The 24,677-nt window shown below is 39.5% G+C and overlaps 1 protein-coding gene and 1 pseudogene across 1 annotated transcript in view; one reads left to right on the forward strand and one right to left on the reverse strand.

Annotated features, from left to right (window-relative positions):
• Nucleotides 1-24,677, forward strand: part of GTDC1 (glycosyltransferase like domain containing 1) — a 476,816-nt gene that overhangs the window by 443,399 nt on the left and 8,740 nt on the right. The window lies entirely within an intron of this gene.
• On the reverse strand, nt 335-8,012 carry LOC110256944 (annotated as a pseudogene).

Consider the following 24,677-nt stretch of genomic DNA (forward strand, 5'->3'; position numbering starts at 1 on the left):
CAGTAGAGAGAAACTATACTGGTCTCTACACTTCTAGTTTTTCATTTTAATGCTGCCAAAAAACATTGAAAGGGTAGAAATTAATGACTATATCATATATATCCTTTACTATCCATCAAAGAATCAATCATTTATGAAGTTAAGAAGCAATAAACGTCTTCTGTATCTTCTCCCTCCCTCCTTCCCTTCTTTTCTCCTTCTCTTTCTTCCTTGCTTCCTTCCTTCTATTATAAGAAATATTTTGAGCATCTATATGTCAGGTATATGTTAGCTCTTGGAAATAAAAACATAAAAAACATAATCCTTACGTTCTAGCTTAGGTAGGTAGACACGTGGGAAGTGTACTGGTCTTGGTATCGGATCTGAGCCAAATCTTAGCTCTTTCACTTTATTTACTCTTTGATCTTAGACCTAGTGACCAAGGCAAATTCCATTTAAATTCCTCTTTCTTGGGAACATAGAAAGTCATAATTCCCAGCAAACTTGCATTTATGTAGCATTGTATGCCTACTTCTGGCCAATGAATTATATGTAGAAATTATGTGTGTTCCTTCTGGAGCAGAATTTAAACCAGGGCAGATCCACTCCATCTCTGGCCACAGCCTCCTCTCTACCTCCTGCTCACAAATATGTGTGGTTGCACACTGGCTTCACTTCATCCAAGGACCTGGCTCTAGTGAATTCATGGCTTACTCAAGTTGGAGCATCCCGCATTCCTGCTGCTGGCGGTGCCACTCGGCCATGGACTAGAATGTCCACTTAGTCTGGAACCTGTACAAGTAAGGGTCGTAAACCCTAACTTTGGTGTGTTCTGAAGATTCCAGAGCCTTTACTCCGAGCATGACTTTTCTCATCTGCTCGACGATGTGCGGGGTTTGAGAGCCTTCTGGGCAAATAAGGTTTCCAGCAGCCACGTCTAGACCTGAAACACTTCAGCCACTTTAAAGTCTTTGGGAGCTCCCACCCAAGGTGCAATGTCATTCTGAACCCTCAGCCTCCCCATCTTAAGTGCATCTAAACCAATCTAGCTCAGACCTGGGCCTTTGTTTTTGTTTTTGTTTTTTGTTTTTTTTTTTCCTTTCAATGAGACACTCTTATGAAATTCTCCAGTTCTCTCCTTCCCAGCCTACAAGGCAGCCTCACGTTGAGGTGGTAAAGGAAAATGGAAACTACTTGGAAAATGACAAGAACCATTCTAAAGAGAAAAGCTGCCATGGACAGGTACCCAAACTGTGGGTAACTTTGAATGATGGAGAAATAAACTGTATTTAGTTTTTTTGTAATTGCTTGTTAACTATAATATAACCTAACCTATTCTAACCAAAACAGACATCTTACCTCTCTGAGCCTCTTTTTCTTTACCACAAAACAGGGATTACATATTTGTTATCTATATGATGAAGTTACTGAGAAAATCAAGTAAGATTGCTATCACACAACACACAAACTATTTAGGTCAGAATTCTATACTGGCTGGTTTTGTCTACTCTTGGATTCTAGAATTATATAACTCAAACAATTTCATCAGATTCATTTGGCCCTGGAATATGTCTATCACAACACCAGGAGATGTTGTTTAACTAAAGATTTTATAAAAATTAAGTGGTTTATTGAACATGATTAAAACTCACTCTCTGTAATGGGAAATTAGCACCAACATGAACAATGATATCTATCTTCTGTTTTTCTTCCTAAGGGCCTATGATCCTGTTACATGCTTTTCTGGTCTGGAGTTTCATGAGTGAGTTCCATATTCTTTATCCATAGCCTGCACCAATTGTCCAATATTTACTTAAAAGTTTTTGTTGCTAAGCTTAGGTTTTGCTAGTGCACTTACTGAAACTACAGACTTGAAGAGCCAAGATTTTAAACATCTATTTTAATGGGAAATTTTGCTTCCTTCTAATAGTCTCTGCCAATTTAGGTTCTGGTGGTGTTTTCTGCCCACCTACCCTGAGAGCTGGGTCATGTTCTCTCTCTTGGCTTTCTCCTCCTCATGAGAAGCAGAATTCCATCCAGGTATTAAATGATATTTTAAAGTTCTCTTGATGGGAGTTTGTATTGTTTGTAGTTAAAACTTAACCCTGGGCCACTGCCACACCTCCCACCCTACAATACCACTTTTTAAAGTGACATCTTGAATTATACAGTTGAAATCTCCACAGTTTAGTTATGAGCCCCATACAAATGCAAATTTAAGTCAGAATTATAGATTTAACTAGTATCTGTAATTCACTCAGTCACATGGTCATTCATTCATTCACTAGACATTTCCTGAATACCTACTATGTGCCAGGCCCTGTTCTAGGAACTAGAACAGTGAATAGGGTGAATAGCCATTTATGTCTCTGATGTCATTAAGTTTACAGTCAAGGAGTGGGAAACAGATGGTAAACATTAAACAGAGGATAACTTCAGATTATAAAAAGTGCAATGCATGGTAGACACTGAACATGGAGTGGGTGGCTATTTCAGAAAAGGTAGTTAGAAAACACCTCTTCTGAGCCTGTGATGATATTTAGCTTTAACCTGAATGGTGAGAGCAGAACTGTTTCTTCTTATTTGTTACTATAAGCATCATGCCATGGCTAGGATTTTTTAAGGGCTCATGGAAGTATTTTCAACCTAGAGAATGCTATTGGTGTTAATTTATGAAAAGAATACTGCAAAATTAGCATCAACATTATTTATTTAAATGCGTTCAAAATGTCTATTGTAACTAGTCAACTGCAACTCAACTGTTCTCGTTTTCAGCAAATTCCATTTAATGTGAGTATATTTTGATATATTTGATTTGATGTGCTTAGAACCCACAAAAAATCTCCTTGGCTGAGAAGAGCTAGCTATATGAGGATCTTGGGGAGGAATATTATAGGCAGAGAATGTCTCAAAACAGAAGTGTATTTGGTGTGCTCCAGGAAGAGAAAGAGCGATGTGACTAGAAATTAGTGAGTGGGGGAGAGTGCTAGGAGCTGAGACTGGAAACAGATCATTTTCAGAATATGAAAGTTTTATGGGTAAATAAAATGGAGAACGATGCTTCTCAATACCTTTTTTTTTTTTTTCTTGGTTCAGAGTTGTGGGTGTGAACGTGTCCTGTGAGCATTTCTTTCTTTTTCAAATGCATTTGCCTTTGAGAAGTTAAGCTGTAGATAATGGATATTAGTTGTTTTCTTACATACTCTGGCTGTTCCTCTACATAGATTATTGCCTTGATGCCTTTGCTCATATTCTCAGACCCAATTAGTGCACTGTATTTCCATGTATCTACTGTTCATGGACCAAAGAAGAGCATCTCCTAGACTAACTAGCTTTATGATGGTAGATTCTTGACTTTCAGACCCAGTCTCAGTTATATTTGGCTTGTTTTGTTTTATTTCATGTCAACATGGCTGGTTCCCAGACTTAACGGAGGGTTTCAGAGTCATGGGGAACTCGGAGGGAATTTGGACAGCCGTCGGAGGGAGGAGCCAGCCATCTCTTACTGCCTTGTCATGGGACCAATCTTTCACTCCAGAGCTTAATCTCACTGTGGTGGCTCCAAGGGCTGTGTCATTCACACTTATTTTATGACAATGTCCAGTGACCACCAAATGAGAAAAATAGCTTAAAATAATTGCTTTATCAGGTATGGTTCCAAACTTTCTTTTGTGCCGTCTGGGGGAGGAGGCTGGGGCAGTTTTTTCATGCTTTGCCTGCCAAGTCACAGAACATCTTTGCTGCTTTCGTTTTCCCTCCAATTGTCATTGAAAAGAACTAGTCATAATGCCTTTGTCAGCCCCGCCTGGCCTCAGCTCTGCGTAAATCATGCTCCCAGACAGGGCCCCTTGGTTTAGAGGTCCCATTGTGGGAGTGATTTAGGTAGAGGCGGGATCATGAATAAAGAACACTCACCCTCTTCTTCAGAGGCAGGGCGAGAGAGAGCCCGGGAGAGCCCTTCCCAAACATCTCTTTTCAGCACCAGTATTTGGCTAAGAGCTTTAATTTCATTAGACAAATGGGGGCTGGGTTTTTCCATGCATCTCAGCCTCCTTTTAATGTGTAAATTACATAGGATTTGCCACTCATTACAATGGTGATATGATTATTGGCCTCAAACAGACCACACTGCTCCGGCCCCCAGTGATAGGCCAGCTAAGAAGGGGCATGTGTGGGAAAAATTGGATAGCACATGTTTTCTGATCACAACCCTCAAGAGAATTGAATTCACAAACGTGAGGCTCCACTTGGTTTACATAGAATGCTTTGAGCAAGGTCAATTTCTGGGTAGATGGGACATTGATGTAGGGAATGAGGTAGTGATGGGGTGAGAGAGCTGCCTGGCGGCCAGAAGCAGTGGCCCAGGGGAAAGGTTTTTTGGGATTTGGAGACTAAAGACACAGGCTTGGCTGTTGGACTGAAGACAGTCACTCAACCTCTGTGAACTTCATTTTCCCCACTCACAAAATAGGGATCACGTCTCTGCAGTACTTGCAGGTTAGTAAGGAAGATCATTTCTTTGAAGCTCTGCTAGGGAATATCATGCTCATTGTCTCATTCATGCTCTAGAATCACCCTCGGAGGCAGCGCTGGTGGAATACATTAGGTAAACTTCTGGCGTCTTTCTCCCTAAATTCTCCATGGGCAGAGTTTTGTGAGAAATTTCACAGCTTGGAAAATGCTATATAGTATGCCTGCTCCCAAAGGCCCTAAGAAGCCCCTTATTTTTTAAAAATTTAATTTAATTTTTTTCTTTTGCTTTTTAGGGTCAGCCTCTTGGCATATGGAAGTTCCCAGGCTATGGGTTGAATTGGAGGTGTAGCTGCCGGCTTACACCACAGCCACAGCAACTCAGGGCTCGAGCCAGATCTGCCACCTACACCATAGCTCACGGCAATGCTGAATCCTTAACCCATTGAGTGGAGCCAGGGGTTGAACCCATATCCTCGTGGATACTAGTTGGGTTCATTACTGCTGAGCCACAATGGGAATGCCAATGAGAAGTCCCTTATTAAAATAGTTTTTGTCTGTTTTGTTCTTTAATACAGAATTTCTGATGAGATCATCTTCCCTCCTCTCCTAACCAGTCTGTAAGTCCAACTGCCCAAGACCCAGGTCCTCCTTAGAGGCAGTGGCACTGGGGCTGGTTACTGACTTGGGGTTGAAGGGGTAGTGGAAAATCTACCGGTCCCTATAAGAAGAATATGCTCTGCTTGGAAGGAACTGGCAGAAAAGACAATTTCTAAAGCAAATACTCGGTGAGTTCATAATCACAATGGGAGGCTCATCCTGGCAAAACCATGCTGCTATTCAGGCAGAGTAGAGGAGGAGTTTATGGTCCCCCACAAAGGAAACTTTGTCCTACAGTGATGGAATATATGACATTGTTTCTACTTTCTGACATTCATTTATTCACTTTGTAATTTTTTACAAAGCCCAATATATTCCCCATATGTGATCTATATCATGCCAAAAATTTAGACTTTCAGCCACACAAGGCTATGGTCTTGGTAGATTCCTCACTAATCCAAACTTAAGCACCACTAGGTCATGAACGCTTTATCACTCATTTTACTCATTTCCACCAGCACAAATTGACCAAAAGAATACTCTTTTACATTTGCTGAATGCTTTGTGTTACAAAGCACGTGCATTTCTCAGAAATTTTGAGTCCTTTTTGACATTAGGTGAGAAAGATGACTGTAAATGTTTCTGAAGGATCAAAAACGTAGGCATATTTGCTGGGGAAGGGATTTCATTGGAAATTCTGGGTTAATAAACCAATGAAAATAGTTTCTTTTAACACAGGATGTCTCAGTGCTTTGAATGTGCATGGTGATTCTCTAAGGGTGTGACGAGGACTGAGTGAGTGGTGAGAGCCTGGAACATCTTCCAAGCTACATATTTATCCGAACTCTATCAATGGAGCATTTTTGGAAAGCAGTGGCTGCCTCTGAGAGTCCTCGTAAGAACCAATGAGGTATGTTTGTACCATTGACAAGCACAGTACACACATGGTACCGATTCAGTAGATGTTCTCCGTCAGCTGTAGGAATCAGGCAGGCCTTTGCCTCTCCACCTAGCACCCTTTCAGTGTGCCTTGTTTCGTACTCTAGCTGTGATGTGGGCTGGCTCCTTGGTCCCGGTTCTCTTCGTGGTTCCCCTCTGGGAATACAGACCAACTTATCTCCCCCGAGTCAGCTGGACCCTGACTTTCCCCCTTCCCCAGATCCTGCCAGGGGAGTGGGGCCAGACTACTTCTACTATTTTGTCCATTGACCTCTTTCAGTAACAACTCAGGCCCTGCTAGATGCTGAGAATGACTTTCCCCCAGGAAATGTGCTACCTTGTCTCACATTTTGATCAGATATGTCAGATATTCATGCAGGCTTGGATTGGTCTTAGGTTTACTGTCTCCGTAGGCAGCACAGAATGCCTGGCCCTGACTCTCCTGTCTCAGCTCACTTCATCCACACAACCCCCCCACCCCCACCTCCCTGCCAGGGAGCTCCCACTTTTCTGTATTTGGGAGAGTAAATCCTATAAAACTCACTCTTTTGAGTGACTCCTGTCTAAAATCCTGGTTGCTTCCATAAGACTTGGTCTGAATTCATTCACGGGTAAGCTCTGAATGCCAGACTTTCTCCCAGCAAAAAAATAGCTTCTGACACAGAGATTCCTTAAAAAAACATCCTTCACTGCCTCCAACACCACTGGAAATGATCCAAGAGAAAGTTTAAGGATGGAGCCACTTCTATGACACTTGGAACAAAGGGCTGGATGCTAGAGGTGGGGTTATCTGTGGTTTGCCTGCAGGCTCCTCCAGAGAGTGGGGCTTCTTACAGATCTCTCTCATGTTCATTGGCCTGACTATGATCTGCTCGCTGAGGCCATGTGGGTGGAGGTGGCATCACTCCCCACCAGCAAATGTCAAGGATAAATATCCCAATATTTGGATTGTTATGCTGAGGCAAGTTCTAGAAAAAGGATGTTAGAGGAACATACCTGGGGATGGCAGTGAAATCACTAGAGGTTGCTGTCATGGTAGATTCATGGAACATCAGATTAAAGGGATTGAAGTTTGGGCAGTTCTTTACATCATCTGGGCAGCAGATCTTCACATTTCATTTCTGTATCCAAACACTAAACAAACAGGTTTATTTCAGGTAGAAAATTGATGGTGCTCATAACTGGAGGGATAACTCTTCACCCTCATAAAACATAAATTTTGATAATTCATTCATATTCTCTTAAAGTGTTTGTGGTGAAGGATGTCTACTTGAGAGCTGTGGTTAAAGCCTTGGAACAAAACACAGCTAACCTACCCAGAGAGTAAGCCTATGACCTTGGTCTTATCTTGTACAGAACCACACTAAGAGAAACAACTGAGCTTTTCCTACCTGCATTCTGAAAATTACGGTGCTTGTCAATTGTAAAGCGAGGCTGTCATTCTTTCCCCTAAACTATGGATGCCATTTTATAGATGCTCCATCAAAAGCTTTGAGGGAAATTATATAAAGCAAAATATTTTATTTCATTATCTTTCCTGAGATCAATGAGTTTCACTTTCAATCTTACTACATTCTGAACTGCTGCAGATGGTGTAGGTGGCAAATATTACACATTTGGTAAGAAAACATCATGGATATAAATACCCTTGTCTTTTTTCTTCAGATCAGTGGAGAGCTTTAAGAACAGGATAAATACCCATCTGCCTGGAAAATTGCCTGGAGGCAGGGTGATGGACTAGATGTCTTACTTAGATTCCTTCCAACCCTCTGATTCAGAGCTCTTCACTGTTGCCAAGAAAGTTAGTTCTGGTGGGATTTGTCCAGGACTGCAGACCCTTCTGCCTGTGCAAACAAGGCCCGAAAATTTTTCATTAAGACTAGCTAAGAACAAGCTCTCCTTTGGATCTCCATAGAAATATGCTGCTTCTGAAAGGGTATCTGCTCCATTTACTTCACTTGAAGGTGTGGGGCTCTAATAAATGCCAAAAGGATGAATGTGAATAGATTTTGTTGGAAGTAGGGAAGGGTCCACCGTTTCAGAGCGTCTGGCATCTTTGTGATTGATCCGTATTTAAGAGCCATTGCGTAGCACCTAAAGACATTACCTAAGCTCCCCTGCCAGGTGATGGCCTATTGTGATCACTATGGCTAACAGTTTGGAACTGTTGACGGTGCTTCTGCCTGAGCATGCGCTGTGGTGTCTCCAGAGGAAGTGGGAGTCTTAGACACAGCTAAAATGTTCTCATTTACAATTGCAATGAGCAAAGAGACAGCCATAAACTTTTGTGTGGATGTATCTATGTATGTGCATGTTTATTTTTATTTAATTTTCAAAGCAAGCCATACTCTCCTTCAAACATTTTTAAGAAACCAGAAATGAAGACTGAAACAAAAATAATTCTAAATTTCCCAGCCCAGGAATCAGCACTGTTGACAGCACAGCTATAGTAGAAACTCAACTCTTGTGAGTAGACATACTGAGCCATTGAAAAACTGACATAGGAACACATCCCACCGTGGCCTCTAAGTTGCCCCTGAAAAATAGACATTCTAACGGAGACTTAAAGAGTCCATTTCAGAGTACTTTAATTTTTCTTCAATTTTTTGCTTGATGAGTAGTTTTTGCTTTCTCCAGTGTGCAAGCTGAAAGTTTCCAGAGGTGCTTTGTATCACTTCCTGGGTGGGGAAAGGGTGAACCCATTTATCATCCCCCTAACTTCCAGGAGCACCATCACTCCATTACTGCTCTGTTTTTTGCTCCATCATATCCATTTCCATCTTCAGCACTGGCAGCAGGTTTATATCCAAACCCATCACCTTTCTTTTTCTCTTCAAGAATTTTTAAAAAAGAAATCATGTTTTCCTTTAAATAATTTTAATCACTTTGTTACTTGTAACAATCAAATTGTTTTGAGAAGTGGCTGCTGGTTGGCTGCCCAATTACATTTATACTCTGTGTAAATCGATACCTTCACACCAGTGCTGTACGCTTAATATTTCAAATTCACAATCAGCAGTGCAATGAAGTTATGTTTTTTGGACTTTGAGTTGCTTATGATTAGAAAAATCGCATATGCATAGTTAGAATTTTACTATTTTTCTCTCAACTACTCTCTCTAAGTCTCTGTGTGTGTGTGTGTGTGTGTGTGTGTGGTTGGAGTTACTGGGTGTGTGGCGTATGTGTAGTTCCTGCATGTTAGATTAACTTAAAAGCTCTCAGTGGAATATTTTCCGAATTTGTTGCTAAAATCAATTATCTTGTTTTTTGATTGACTGATTGATTGCAGGCTGTTTGTCTCATCAAAAATAGATACATCTTAAGAGTAGGAACCTTTTTTGTGTGTTGTTCATTGTTATATCCTCCGCATCTAGAATAAGTCCCAGAATATAATCTCAATATATATTAGCTTATTGAATAAATCATTGATGAAAATATTTGCTAGATATACATTTTTTTTTCTGTTTTTTAGGGCCACACCATAGGCATATGGAAATTCCCAGGCTAGGGGTCGAATCGGAGCTAATTCTGCTGGCCTATGACATCAGAGACACATCTTCAACCCACACCACAGCTCATAGCAATACTGGATCCTTAACCCACTGAGTGAGGCCAGGGATTGAACCTGCATCCTCATGGATCATAGTCAGGTTTGTTAACCCCCGAGCCACGAAGGGAACTTCCTAGATGTATGATTATTGATTGCTTAATATTTCCTAAGAGAGGTATAACCAAAGTATATTAACGATCCTTTTATTGTTGACATTAATATTATATCATATTTTTATTATCACAACCAATGTTCTGAGGAACAAAAATCTTGGCTTCTGGTTTTGGTTTTTCCTCAAGAATTGATTTTAGTAATGGAATTACTAGGTCAAATGCTAAGAATTATGTATGGTTTATACAACTTAATAGATTTTGCCTACTTTCCCTCTCAAAACAGTAGTATGAAGTTTACAACCCACAAGCAATGAATGCTGAATGTACATCTTAGCACATTCTTGCTTTAAGGAGTGATTTTTCCACTTTCTCAATTTTGGAATTAAAAGGAATTCCATTTCTATCATGGATATTAGTCAAGATATCTCTAGTTGCTGTAACAAAAACTCCCAAATCTTAACACAATAAAACTTTTTCTCTTGTTTGTGGCATAGTCTGATGTAGCTTGATGTGGCTGGGAATCTGTTCTCCAAGTGGAAATCTGGGAACTTGGGGATTTGAACTCCTTTAATCTACCATCACTGAGTAATTCACTTCCAGATGTGTGTGTGTGTGTGTGTATGTTTTCCGGCAGGGGTAGGGGGAGAGAAAGAGAGGGAGAGAGAGAGACTGTTTTATGGCCTGGCTAGAAGTGGAGTATATAATTCTGCCCATATTCCATTGGCTAGAGCAGAGTCATATGGTCCTATGTAGATGCAAGAAGGGCTGGGAAACTGAACCTTCCTGAATATCTGGTCAACAAATGCACTGTATCTTGAAACGGATTCTAAAAATATCTTCTTTCACTTTTTTAGATAGCTGAAGAGTGTAGGGTGCCTCTTAGTAGAGCAGATGCCCCTAGTTCTGATCAAATGATCTACACACTCCATTTCCTATGACAGTGGCCAGCACTTGGCCAGCAGGATTTGCAAAATGAATATAAGCAAGTAGAACAAGCACAAGTCTTGTCAGGGATGTGGTTGCTTGTCCTGCCACTGAGGAGGAATGCTTTTTAATTTACCCACCTTTAAGGGTTCGCTTTTGGTGTCCTGGACTGATGCCAACATGGATAATTGCATTCTGTTGATCTAAAATCCCTCTGTAGTTTTCTCTGGATGAGCTAGCCTTCATTTCCCCCTCTACACATCGTAGCCTAGTGTTCCTGGCATTCAGTGATCAGTGATCCCTCTAGTCCACAAAGAAACTGGTGACATTTCACCACCAGCAAAGTGATCCCTGGGTAAATATACAGAACCTGCAAATTTCTTTGGTTCTGTAAGCATAGAAAACTTACATTTAATGGGTTAGTGAAATTAGTAGCTTGAAACTCTAGGTGTTGTAAGAAATTAATAATCTTCTGTTGTTATAAATTTAACTCTAGAAATTAAAAAAAAAAATGATCTTCCCAAGACTAAGCAGTATCTTTTGACCCAGAAAATACACATATATTTTCTGTTACTAAATCTGAGCTATGGTGGTACCTTGAATAATATCTTTGGGATCTATACTATGGTATTCCATAGCAATATGTTTGCCCCTATCCAAAATTATAAACTCTTTTTCTCATAGATTTCAATAAATAGAAAAAAAAATTTAGAGAATGACTTGTTTTATTTTCTTCCAGATATATTCATTTTACTAAGCAATCTACATCATCCCCAATTAAAAGCTTGTTTGTACTAAAATAGTAAGGGGCAGTATTAGTTTTCATCCAGAAATGAAATATTGCTTGATGGTGGGTGATTCTGCTAAAAATTGAAGGTCAATTTGCAGTTAAAGGGTCTTTTAACAAAGTATCAGAATAATGTATTGCTCATTGGGGTGATGAAAACAGGAAAAAATATGGCTGTTGAGCAATTATTAAGGTTGAGCTTGAAACTTGTACAGCTCTTTTATTTTTGTCTGAAAACACATTTAAAAAAAAAACCACGCAAGCTTATTTCTGATTTACAAATTTCAAAGCTCCCATAGCCAAAGGAGGGAGATTTTTCTAACAGTAGGGGGTTATCCTATTAAAATTCATCATGATTCTCCTTACTGAAAGAAGTAAACAAGATTCAATTTTCTTTAGTAAAGAAGTTGGCCGAGATGCCAGTTGATCCGGGACAGACTAGATAGATTCGTATGAAACGTTTACAAAATAATTCAGAAGCGGAATCTACAATTTATGGGGAATTCTTTCCCTTTTCTTTTTCTTGAGCAGGGGGAGAGGGCGAGAGGAAATCTGTCTTAGGGAAGAAAAGGAAAGCCCCCTAGCACACACAAAAGGATTTTATAGCTTTTAATTCTGCTAAGCCACTGATACATGAAGATGCACAGTACTATAATTATCTGGCTAGATAGATGTAATTGTATCTATCAAACTAAATAGAACACTGTCAGATGACAGCCAAGATTGGATTGTCTTTAAGGGTCAGACAGAAGCCTAGAATGACCTCACCCCTCCCTTCTCACCAGGCCTGTTTTCCTAGTCTTTGATGGGGACCCATTTTGCTAGCCCTCCGAAAGCATATACAGTGACACTGTCTTTTGCTCTATGCCAACAGCCTCCCTCGAGAGCATGCTCAGTTTACTTGTGCCCGGGAGATTAAGCCTGCCCGGACCTCCCTTGTATTTGAAATGTATGCTATTGATATCAGTGCTTAGGGAGAATCAGGCCTCTGCAATGAACAGATCATGCCTGGCTCCATAAAGTCTACGTTGCATGGAGAGATGTATAGGCTGAGTGGAGAGGGGCCAAGTCAGGCTTCTGCTCTGGAAAACAAGTATTAGGTCATGAATTAGAGAGTTTGTTTCCTGGCCTGGTCCTTAATATTCAAGACATTCTCATGGGCTATATAAATAGATTTGAACTTCAGAGTGCTTTTGCTTTTGGTATATTAGCAGATCATTGTCATCTCATAGGTGCAAGCTGGGCTATCGGCATTAATGTTTCTCTGCGATGCTGGCTTTAAAACCAGCACACACACACACACACACACACACACACACACACACACACACACCCTTGCTCATTTATAAGCAGTTGGAATCTATTTTCATGGAGTTTCTCCAATCAGGATCATGTCCAAACCATTTTGGTTTTTTTTTTTTTTTTTTTTTTTTTTTTTTTTTTGAGCCTTCCATACTATATTTACTGTGTTTAGTGAAAAGCTGGATTCTCCTGGTGCTAAGTAGCAAACCCATGATGGTTGAAATATTCCACTAGTCCTGTCGCATTTATGGAAAGAGACAAAACACAGAGAAAGATGTGCGGCTATCAAGTACTATATTTCATTTCCCGATTCCGATAGGCGTTTTGGTCATTTTTCGGTAACTTGCTGCCACTAAGTCTTTCGATTTTTGTAGTTCCTGTCTCTGATGGGAACAAAGCTCTACTAGAGGCAGGTTTGCCTTGTGCCTTTTAGCATAAAAATGCCTGATACTTCTGCATATGCTCTGTGTTAAGCTTACCAGGTTAACGCCCTTCTGCTTGGGCTTTTGGAAAAGAGTCCCAAATTGTCACATGTAAAGGGACATTTCAGTGCTGATTTTTATTTCCATGAGATTAAAAGTGAAACATGTAACCACAAAGCTGGTTTATGTCATCCTCCTGTCGGAGCCAGCAGTCATGCCAAAAATTAGATATTTGATAGGTTTGTGAGAGAAACAGATGCAGAAAGATGCCATTCCCACAATTTAGACTCCTTCTTATCTTTAAGCGAGAAAGAACATTCCAGACGAAGAAAATCTATTTTATTGGCTTTAAAAAATAACAAAGAAAATGTAGAAATAAAAAAATGCTAATTTGAAACTGATGTCATTCTTGGGGACCTATAAACTGCAAATCAGTGTTTCTAACTTAAAAATAGTGGCCCAAGATATGCTTACTTGAGGTTTGCATTTATGCTACATTTTTTTACCTCAGCTGTGTTGTTATAAGTGAGAGAAAGTATCTATGACATATATTCACATATAGTAAGTACTATGTGACTGTAGCAAGAAAAAAAATAGAAAAGTATAAACCTCCAAAAGGTTAAAACATCCAAAAAGTATTCTCTCAGCTTTTTGGGGGGAAGCTTTTTGTGTCCCATTCTTTTTATTTAATTCTGCCAGCTGTCTGCTAAACAAATCTAGCCAGGTGGGGCTTACAACCCATGACTAAAAAACCACTAGTGCAGCTGTCCAGCTTGCCCGGAGGAAGAATTCAGACAAATGGCAGGAACGAAAAGATTGTTTTATTTTCAAGAAAGTAGCTACTGTACCTTCTTCAAGGTTCAGTGTTTGTTTTTTGTTTTTTTTTTTTCTGTTTGCTTAAGCTAATCCTTTTCGTCCTAAGGTTTTGTGGTAAAATAGAAAAATAGTGCCAAAAATAGTGTTAAAAATTTTTAGTGTATTTTTTAATAATGAGTTTAATTTATTATGATTTTCCCTGAAATAAAGGCTTTATTTTACATTGCAACCTTGTACTGAGTTGTCTTTTTTTTTTTTTTTTCCTTTGAGAGTTACTGATTGCTAAATCTTTTTTTTTTTTCTTTCTTTCTTAGGTAGGAACAAGTTATTAGTGAACTGTGACTGAACTTTATTTCTAAATATCACATAATTAAATATGGAGCTATTTAAAGGTGAAGGTTGGCATGGCTTATGCGTGAGCAGAGGAACAGAACAGGCTTCTTTGCACTGCATCATCAGTCGACCTCAACTGTAAATTTCTAGTCAGCAAATGGGCGCCTCATTTGGTGCATCTGAGCAGAGGACGAAGAGGGCTGCGCTAAAAATGATACCATTGCCATCTGAGCTCCAGCTCCACTGATGACAGATCAATGACTAAACCATTCAGCTATTTTCCCCGCTTCTTTGACATTTGTCAATTCAGTGCATTTCAATGCTTTCATCCCATCCATCCTGCCTAAAATTCTCACCTCATGAAAAAACTGCTAGGGTTATAGCTGGTTTCGGTCTTTGGTCCCAGCACCTGTTCTGGAGAGCTGACCCTCATCTTCAGAATTAAGACTCAACGCTGATTGTAGCCAGACTTCTACAACACTCCTCGGGGAAGTTCTTGGGGTGTCCTTCACAGAAGCAAACAGGAACCGGAAATCTTTGACAGGCAAAAGTAAAGTGCTTCTTATGTCCATTCACCAGCTGTGATTTGGGTATAGGTTGAAAAGAGAATGAGAGTAAAAGAGAGAGTAAGAGTTTTCTTAGCAAGGGCACGTGCCAGTTTGTAAATTGGTGAAGATTTTTGATTAAATCTCAGAGCAGATTTGGCAAAAAGCTAGAACCAGGAGACTGACATATTTAGTTGCCTTATTCTGCCACATAGAGCAAGTGACACAGGAAACAATGCCTGTAGTCTGAGTTCTGCAGATCAACACGGTACCCAGAATAAACCAGCAAAGACAGATCAGGTCCTTTTATTGTAGAACAGGACTTGAGTGATATTGACCGGGGTGCTCCCAAACCCAAAAGCAACAAGCCCAATTCCTCATGAGGAAACTGAAGTGACAATGCAGAACTAACCCTCCCAGTTTGTTGTTCGTTAATAAAGAAGGAGTAATGGGGGATTCTTGGCAAAACTTGTATGTATGCATAATAATCATGTACTACAAAAGAGTAAATGACATGACAGCCCTCAGAGGGTTTACACATGCATTTGAATCTTAGAAGTTAATAAGTTAGAAAAAAAGATGTGAATAAGTTGTGCAAAAACATATCAACAAACCAGATTAAAAGAAGTAGAGTGTCCCTTCGCCTTCCTCCCCATCCCTGAAACCTGGTCAGCTACCCCTCATATCACAGCATCCATCTTGATCCTAAATTTATGCTTCCCTCTTTGGACTGAACTACTTTTGGACAGTGGGGGCAACCAACATATTGCCTCTGTAGTGACTTTGTGCTTATGCAGGGATAAATACCAAGACCAAATTTACAAATATTATAAAGGCAGCATCATTTGCTTTTAGTGTATCACACTGACAAGAAAGAACAAATAGCTGTTTAAGAAAGAATACTCTGAGTACTATACATGTAAGAAGGGGTGACTTGGAGAAAAAAAATTAGAAAGAAAATCTCATAACATTTCCTCCTTTTTCCTTTCTTCCTTTTTGTATGCACGTGCATATGAGTCTGTTTGTATTTAAATTCTCTTTAAGTACATCTTTAAATGTGGGCAAGGATTGCTTCATAATAGAGTGCAGACAAGCAAATCCATAATACATACATTTTCTATATTTTCTCCATTTTGAGATTGATGAATGGAGAACTAAAAGAATAAATAATTTATACTTGTAGAAAGAGAAATATGTATGTGTGTTCGGCAAAGATCTTAGAAATCTTAATTTCTAAACATGTGGTGAGTATAAACTAATACGGAGATGGAAAAGTTTTCTCTAATGTTTTCTCCATTAGCAACAACATTTATAGTGGAACCAAAGATTTTCAGTCCAAAGTAAGTTTGTAATTAATAGGGTGATTTTCTCTTACAGACATTCAGATATGGCATGTCCTTTTGTAAGTAGTAATTTCATGAAGCAAATGCTCCTATAATATAGTTAATCTGAAACATGGCTGTTAGGTCTGCTGTTTTATATCTGCATGGTAAAGGGTATTCAATACCTTCTTAAGCTTTATGTCTTCTTCTTTAGCTTTCCAGGCTGTCCATCCTAGACCTGTCTCCTAGCCTTCGTGAAAGTGGGTCCTCTCTTTCTCATTTTGCATTATCTCAGCCTTTTGCTGACTTCTAATCCCTAGGATCATGAACTGGATTTGAACATTTAACCTTGAAACTATGTCCCCAGGAAAAAAAATGAACACTGAATCTTTCTCATGTTTCAAAAATAATTTTCTCATGGAAGTAGGGTCATGTTTTTAAAACTATTCGATCAAAACATGCAACCCATGTACCCCGTTAATAGCAGATAATATAAAAATGCACAGATTCCATGGTTCAGTCCGAGAAGCACACAAGGTAGAAGACTCTCACAAGACTTTCATCCTGTGCCCTCATTTTGGCATCTCTCTGATGATAGCCCAGCAGACTAACAGTGTGTTTCTGTATTGTGCAAGAGATGGTAAGAATTTGAAGCTCATTTTACAGTATGAATTTTTCCAATGTATCACAATTACACAAATACCTGGACTTTCTAACAATTTGCTGATTCACTCCGAAAGTTCATTGTCTTTGAATATCTGTACTGTCAGTATCTCTGCCTTCTGTATTTTATTCTTTCTCTTTACTCTCTCTCCCTCCTGCCTCCCTCTGCTCCTTCTCGCTTGCTTCAGTTTTTGTTTCCCTCCATTCTACGTCTCTGTTTCTCCTTCTTTTCTTTTACTTCTCTTTTTTTCTTCTGTTGTACTTCCCTTCCCCTTGTTACCTTTTGAAAATCAGCCTTTAAGCCAAGGCTTTTCTTAAGGCCCAAGGACGTCCAATTCTAGAAAACTTTCATCTATTCATTAAAATGTGGAAAAAACAAAGCTCCAACAAACAATGCTGCCTATCAAAGAGCAGACGTGTTATTCCAGAGAAATCATAGCTAATGATTTCATTTTCTATCGAATGTGTTTCCTGTCTCACAATAATTAAAAGGCTCCTACAAGGCTACAAAGGCATGCCATTTGGGTCTGAGCAACTAACCTAATGTGTAGATTTGACTTCACACAGCAATCGCTTATTGAGTCAGAATAGACAGACCTTCCCGCGTGCTCTCATGTTGTACTGTTTACAAGGCAGTCCTGTACTTCTGGTTTACAGCTCTACTTAGATCCTGTTACAGTTATACTTAGATCTTTCTTTTGGTAAGATGGAATTTAATGAGAAGGAAAGTGTGCTTTCAGTTTGCATTTGCAGAAGGATTTATAGTTAAACTTAGGGTATGTAAAAACCACATTTACCCCAAAATAAGCAAAGGATTCATTCACAGAAAGAACAAAATGGCCCCACCTGAATCATCATGAAAGGAATTCTTTATAAAATTTTTTGAGTGTATAAAATATTAAAGAAATATTTCTCCGAAACCAACAAGTTTCCTACCTTTTGGAAATCCACCTTAAGGTTGGTTACAACTCTGGTGCGCTGATCATTTGCAAACCCCACTGCTGCAACCAAGGAAGGGTGGGGCTGCCTCCTGAGACATCTGTGAACCAGAATTGCTGGCAGGGACTGCTACGATTTCCATGGAAGTGACTGCTCACAGCCTGGCTGCAGGCACAGTAGACCTGGGGTAACTACTTCCACATATCAACACCTTGTCAGAGGAGGTCTGAAAGGCACAGCAACTCTGGGAAAGGAAAGTACCTGCTTTAGGGAGAGCTAACCAGCTACCCCGCCTTCCTCTACCATCAAGTCTTTCACATAAAAGACAGAAAGGAAGCCAAGTAGGAAAAAAAGAGTAATAAGCAAAATAAGTGTTTAAATTATGGCACTGGTTGGCTCTGATTATTGGTATTTAGCTACATAATAAATTTCTAAAGATTCGGATCACATAGGATTATCTAACCTTAGAAGAACTTAGTCTATCTAGGTCTAAACTTGAACACAGAATATAGTTTAAATGTACTATTGTGGCACACACACTTGTGATTCTTTGGGAGGTGGTTCACAAGCAATTTGTGATTAATAATAGCTTTCCACTGATTTACTTAAAAATAAATTAGAGTGGAGGATTCAAAGTTATTCCTATGAGAATTTCATTCTCACTCACTGATATTCCCATCTGCATTCTCGTTTGAATGAGAAGAAGGTGGAGGTATAAATAATATCCGGGGAATCACATACATCCTTAAATGTCCAGGAAACGGTGTCCCCTGTGTTAATATAATTTGCCGTGTGTTTTTGAGGGGGAACAAAATCCAAACGCTGAGATCCACTGCTTCAGGATTTGAGTTGCTAATATTTTTTATTTGTCTGTATTTAATCTCCTTAAAATCATGACATAAAGAAAGAAAAGTATCATTTTGTTAAGCATCTAACAATAATGATAGATGAGGCCTCAAAAAGATTGTCTAGTTGCTCCTTCTATGGGCTGGATCACACCTAAACCTGCTGAGAATAGTCAGCAGTGGTGCACCCTCTGATCATTTCAATTCAGATTCAGAGTATAAAGTGCTGGAAAGTGCTATGATGAGGAGGTAGAATTTATAACTGAACTTAAAATATGAAATCTGTGCATGTGCTCCTGAGGGGCAGTTGCTGTATTAAAGATATGTTATAAAAGAAGCTCCTTCTTGTAAAAATAAGCTCAACATTGCTCTTGGGATAAGCAAGCCTTCGTTTTCCTCACTTTTGCTGAAGTTGAAAGCATCTGAATTATATTGGACATATCTAGCACCTATAGAAATTGTGAGCTGGCATTATTTTATATGTTTATTGTTTGTTCTATGTTTGTCCTCTTTTCTAGAAATAAGTCTCATGAAGACAAGGATTTCATGTTTATATTTTTATTTGCAGTGCCTATACCAAGGTAACAACACCTGATGTGCATTATGATCATTGACTATTTGTTGAATAAAGAAAACAAAATCCCCCACTTTTTCTCAGGAAAAGTCAGCAGCATCACATTCTCACCGTTTCAGAACCTGTGGACCCAATAGGCATCTTATCTTTTATAGAGCCGTTCAGGAGAGGTTGACTGATATAAGGCATTGGCTTTTATTTTCTTTAGAAAAAAGAAAAGAAAATCTGATACCATTTTCACTAGCCAGCGCGATCTTTCTGGTTTCTTAGTTGGCAAAGGAAAAGCACAGGTTGAAATGTTTAGAAAAGATAAAGGATCGTTTTTGAATTTTGAAGACCGGGGCTTTTACACATGATTTCAAAGTTGATTGAGCACGTAAAGCTTGATGAAGACAAATCCTGCAAAAGCAAAGAAACCCCTTCTGATGAGTACCCCGGGTGTGAACACACCACACCATGACCATGTAGAAATAATAGCCTGTATCGGCAACAGAGGCTGCTATTTAATGAGAGCAGTGCCATTGTTCTTGAAAGTCTAATTGGTAAACATCTTGCAGTGCTGACTCATCAGAACTGAAAACCCAGTCATACATCACCATTGTGATTTAACACTAATGCTGAAATTCACATCACGGAGTAGGCTACAGCATCCGCTGAAACTCAAACAGGTCGCTGAAAGGTGCATTTCATCAGTGAGCAACTTCTTTCATATCAAAGGAATTTTACCCCAAGTGTGGCAACTGGCTATGTTTGAAAGCAGTTAACTGTTGGGGGAAACGAGTTGTTTTAGTTCCCTATAAAAAGGTAATAATCTCTAATCCTGGATGTTTTAAAAGTTGTTTCCTCAAATTCCACAGCAAACAATATGAAATAACAACCTAGTATCTTTGTATCTTAATCATGTTCGGTAACGAAGCCCTTTAGATAATTGGCACTGCTTCTGTAGTAGGCCAAACTTTCTTTCAAGTTACAAATACTCACAAAAGGTTTACATTATAAGGGGCTGCTTTGGAGATGTGCAGATTTAGTTTGTAAGTACAAAGTGAACATGCAAATTGCCTTATCTTGTGGGATTCACAAACAACCATCATTCAGATTGATTTAATACATGGCTTTTTATCTTTAAAAGTGTTAATTAGAAAATAGGGACAGTTCTCTGAACACTTAAGAGTAATAAATAGATCAAAACAGCATCCATGCTTCTGTGATGGAACTTCTGAGGGCTTTGTAAAAGGATTAATGCAATTGTCAAAAAGACCACAGTCTACATATTTAATAGTGTTACCAAGCTACAATTACATGTTTAGGACTTTATTGCGAAGTTTCTCAAAATTAGCTGTCTTGAAAAACTGAGATTTGGGGTGACATTGTTCAACATTTGAAGTTACTGTTTTGTTTTAATGTTTCCACCTTGAACCCCTAAATATTCTCTTCCAGAGACGATTCTAAAACCGCAAGTGAATATCAGAAGTTCTTCAAACAAAGATGGGCCGTAGAACCGCACAAAGTAACATGTTAAGAGAAAAAATATGATTCTTGCATTTTCTTTTGAATGAAAAACATAAAATGATTCGCTGAGAATTTGCCTCTATTTTGCAATTTCTCTATAATCTGACAGTTAAACGCATGTGCTGAGAAGTCAATCTTGGCTCTGCTACTGCCTGGCTCAGTGACTTCAGGCAAGTGACGTTACATCTCTGTGCCTCGGCTCATCTGTAAAATGTGCAAAATCACAGACCCTTTCTCCTAGGGTCTTTGGTGGGGATTAAATAAAATAGTGTTGAGTGGTGCCTGGCACTTGAGTAAGTGCTCTGTAAGTTATGATAATTGAGGCATTTGCTAATGAATCTAGATGGTGGTTTTCACTAGGCTTAGTTATATGGTTATCCTATCACCAGCTTTAAAAATACTTGTGAATGCCTCTTCAAATTTATGAGAAAGGCAAGCATGCCCAGCGTAAAGGCCCTTGGCCTCTTTGCCTCCAGGGAACTTGACTTTCTTTCTTCAAGAGCTAGACTCATGGGCGGGCCCAAGGCCATCCCTCCAAGCCCACTTTTCTTATGCTTTTATTTGTGTTTTATTACTACTTTATCTTGATTCAATATTTTGGTTTTACTAACAATTTATTACCCGGTTCTAAAATACTTTAAAAGTATAAACCATCATATAATAAAATTAATTTGCCAGCAAAACATTTTTTAAAATATATCATTCCATAAATTTTCTTTGCATCTTGCTTTGTCTTGTCTCTTTTTTAAACCTTTCTCTATGACTCTTTTTAATTCTTGACATTTGTCTTTCCTTTTCTTGATCATATCTTTTCAAGCTGAGGATTCACACAGTTTCTTTCGAACTGAAGACTCACTTGCCCCAGGCCCCCCTTGGCCTGGAATTGTGAACTTCCCCTTGGTGTCCAGTCAAATGGCCCTTCCTTTTTCCTTCTCTGCTTGTTGGTCAGTCCTTTAGTCACACATCTGTCTGCCTCCAAAAACACTTTAACTTCCTCCTCTGTTTCCCTTATACCATGAGTCCTTTCCTTAATTGCCCTACCTACTCTTACTTCAAAAAGACAGACAGTACAAGGGAAAGTTACGAAACTTGGAAGTCACTATGAATTTCTACCTCCCTCAGCTGTGTTCTTCTTTTATTTATTTCAGCCTCATTGAGCTTGTTTGAACATACTTTAAGACTTGGCAATATAATAAGTCCCACACATACTTTTACCTTATTGAATTCCTTCATTAATCCCTTACTTTCTTATGCTAATCACCAGGGAACCATTATCCTCACTTTACAGAGAGGAAATAGGTTAGAGAGATTAAGTAGCTGGTCCAAGGTCCCTAATCTTGAAGGAGCTGAGTTGGAGTTTGGAACGGCCTGACTGTCAAGGTTTTGTTGGCTGGGCTGAGCAGTCTCTCCTGGTCTTGCTGGGTCTGGGATTCCCTCAGCTGCTTCCCTTTCCATTCTAGCACCCCATGATGCCCCCACCATCACCACCCCAGTGTTATGCTGCTTCTCAATTTCCTGAGAATACTGACACTAATCGGATCCTCCTTTCTCTTTGTCTTTCTTCTGCTCTACTTTTCTAGGTTCTAACTGTTCCTGATCAGTTACCAGCTAGAAAGATCTGGGAGTCCTCCCTTATTCCTGAGCAAACAGGCCTAGATTTGCAAGGTGGGTTTGGGGACTGATTTAGGACTAACAGGCCTCTGGACTCCTCCTAGTGCCCTCACTGCCCTGGGCCTCTTCTGAGAGGCTGCAACTTCAGTCAGGCTGTTTTTGGAGCCACTGTTTGTGTGCACCTGTACCCTTCTCTTTCACTTTGGGATGCTGTAATTTCATGAGTGATTCTTCTTTCTCTTGGCTTCTTCTCTCTGTTTATAGATTTTTTTATTTCCATCACCTAGAGATACAGACAGAAAAATTTCTCTGGACCTTACCAGCTCCTTCTCTCTCTCTCATTAACTGATTCCTTGCAATATGACATCATACTAGCTACTATGTATCCTGGTTGAAGTTATTGTTCCTAAAGAACTCTTATGAATACTTATTGTCAAATTTCATTCTCTGAAATCCAAAATGTCTTCACAGCCTGGCACCTGGAAGCCCCTGGAGGTTTGAATTTGCTCCAGGTTCCAGAAATCATTCTAACCTGAAGGAGAAATATCGAGATCTCTGGACCAATGCTCTGACACTAAGCAACTAGTCTCTCCCAACTCCACTAACTACCATCTGGGATTGTCTTTGCCCCATGTCTCAAGTGAACCAAACAAATGATATCTAGCCTTCCTTGGTGAAGAATGACTGCATTCATTACATTTTTGGGTTGGCATGGGTCCATTTATTGATTTTGCATTTGGGGAATATTTGAACATTTTGAACATTAAGTCACAATCTTCTTGCATCCACAAGGTTATCTTCAGAAGACGGAAATAATATAATGACAATGTAGAAAAGAGTTAAGGTTTTAGTTGATACACAATATGACTGGAAGTATAATGTAGTTTTAAAAAACCTAGCAAGAGCTTAGCTTGCACAGATTATTAAAAATATCTATTTTGGAGTTCCCATCATGGCTCAGTGGTTAATGAGCCCGACTAGGATCCATGAGGATGCAGGTTTGATCCCTGGCCTTGCTCACTGGATTAAGGATCTGGCATTGCCGTGAGCTGTGGTATAGTTCACAGATGCAGCTCAGCTCCTCTGTTGCTGTGGCTATGGTGTAGCCAGCAGCTGAAGCTCCAATCGGCCTCTAGCCTGAGAACCTCCATATGCTGTGGGTGTGGCCCTAAAAAGACAAAAGCCAAAAAAAAAAAAATCTATTTTGTGGAAATTACAATCCCTTGATTCTCAGTATTGCTTGGATTATACCAGGACATTGTGTCTAGGTGCCACATTTGAAAAGGAGCACTGGCAGAAAGAATTATGTGCAGAAGAGGACAGCAAGGATGGTGCAGATTGTAGAAATTACTTATAAGTTCAATGAGAAAAGGGACTAGGAAAACTTAACCTATAGAAAAGATTAATTAAAGGAATGACTAGCATCTTTACATAAATATAAGACTCTCAAGAAAAATATGTGCTATGTATATTTCTTTAACAATAGAAATATAGACAAATAGAATGATTTGTGAATCAATATTCTGAAAGAACTTGCTAGCAAGACCTCTCCCACCATGGAGAATAATATTGAGGCTGATTGAAGAAGATTTCCTACAGGAGAGGGGAGTTATACTAGCTGTCCACAAACAACTCTTTAAATTTTAAGGTTCTAAGAGGGGAAAAAATACTCCTGTGAAGTCAATGGAATAACTTTACATGAAAACAAGAGACATAGTTGATATGCCCAGGCAGAATCAAGGAACAGACTAAAGTAGATGTCCTAGCAATGGAGAGACTCCTTCCTACAAAAATAAAGGTGAATCGTGAGAGAAATATCAAGAGAATTCACATTTGAGTGATCTGTCAAAAATGGTCCTTTGCTTGATTTGAGAATGACATGGTCACTATTAAAGAACACGTAGCCACAGAAGACCTTAAGACGAGGATGACTAGGTTAGAGGATAGTCTTAGAACAAACTACAATTTGCCTGGGAAGGTGGTGGAAAGGTCACCGGCATGTGAACTGTCACTGGCTGTGGGAGAAAATCATGTTCCTGCGAAGATGGTGGGACCCTTGTTTGATTTCCAGAAGATCAGTTCTGAACCCAGCAGACCCAGCCTCATGCCCCACACAATGCCTTGAAGTGCACCTGTTAGACCTCATGTTTATAATCACTTCTCTTACTGCATCTCCACTGCCTTTCTTTCCATCTGCATTCTATTTTCCTTGCACAGTGCTCTGGCTCAATTCGTGGGTGCCAAGCCTTCTCAACGAGCTGTCTGTCTCCCGGCCCTCCATTTGTCTTCAGGTTGTCAACTGCAATTTTGATCATAGCTGAGCTTTATTTTGCACAGCTGTGCTCCCAGTGGCATGAACTGGTCTTCAGTGATTCTCTACTCACTCCTCCTTATTTTTCAGTCTAACATCTTAGCTGCTACATTCTCTCACCAC

Source organism: Sus scrofa, chromosome 15 (genome assembly GCF_000003025.6).
Source record: "Sus scrofa isolate TJ Tabasco breed Duroc chromosome 15, Sscrofa11.1, whole genome shotgun sequence".
Classification (NCBI taxonomy): domain Eukaryota; kingdom Metazoa; phylum Chordata; class Mammalia; order Artiodactyla; family Suidae; genus Sus; species Sus scrofa.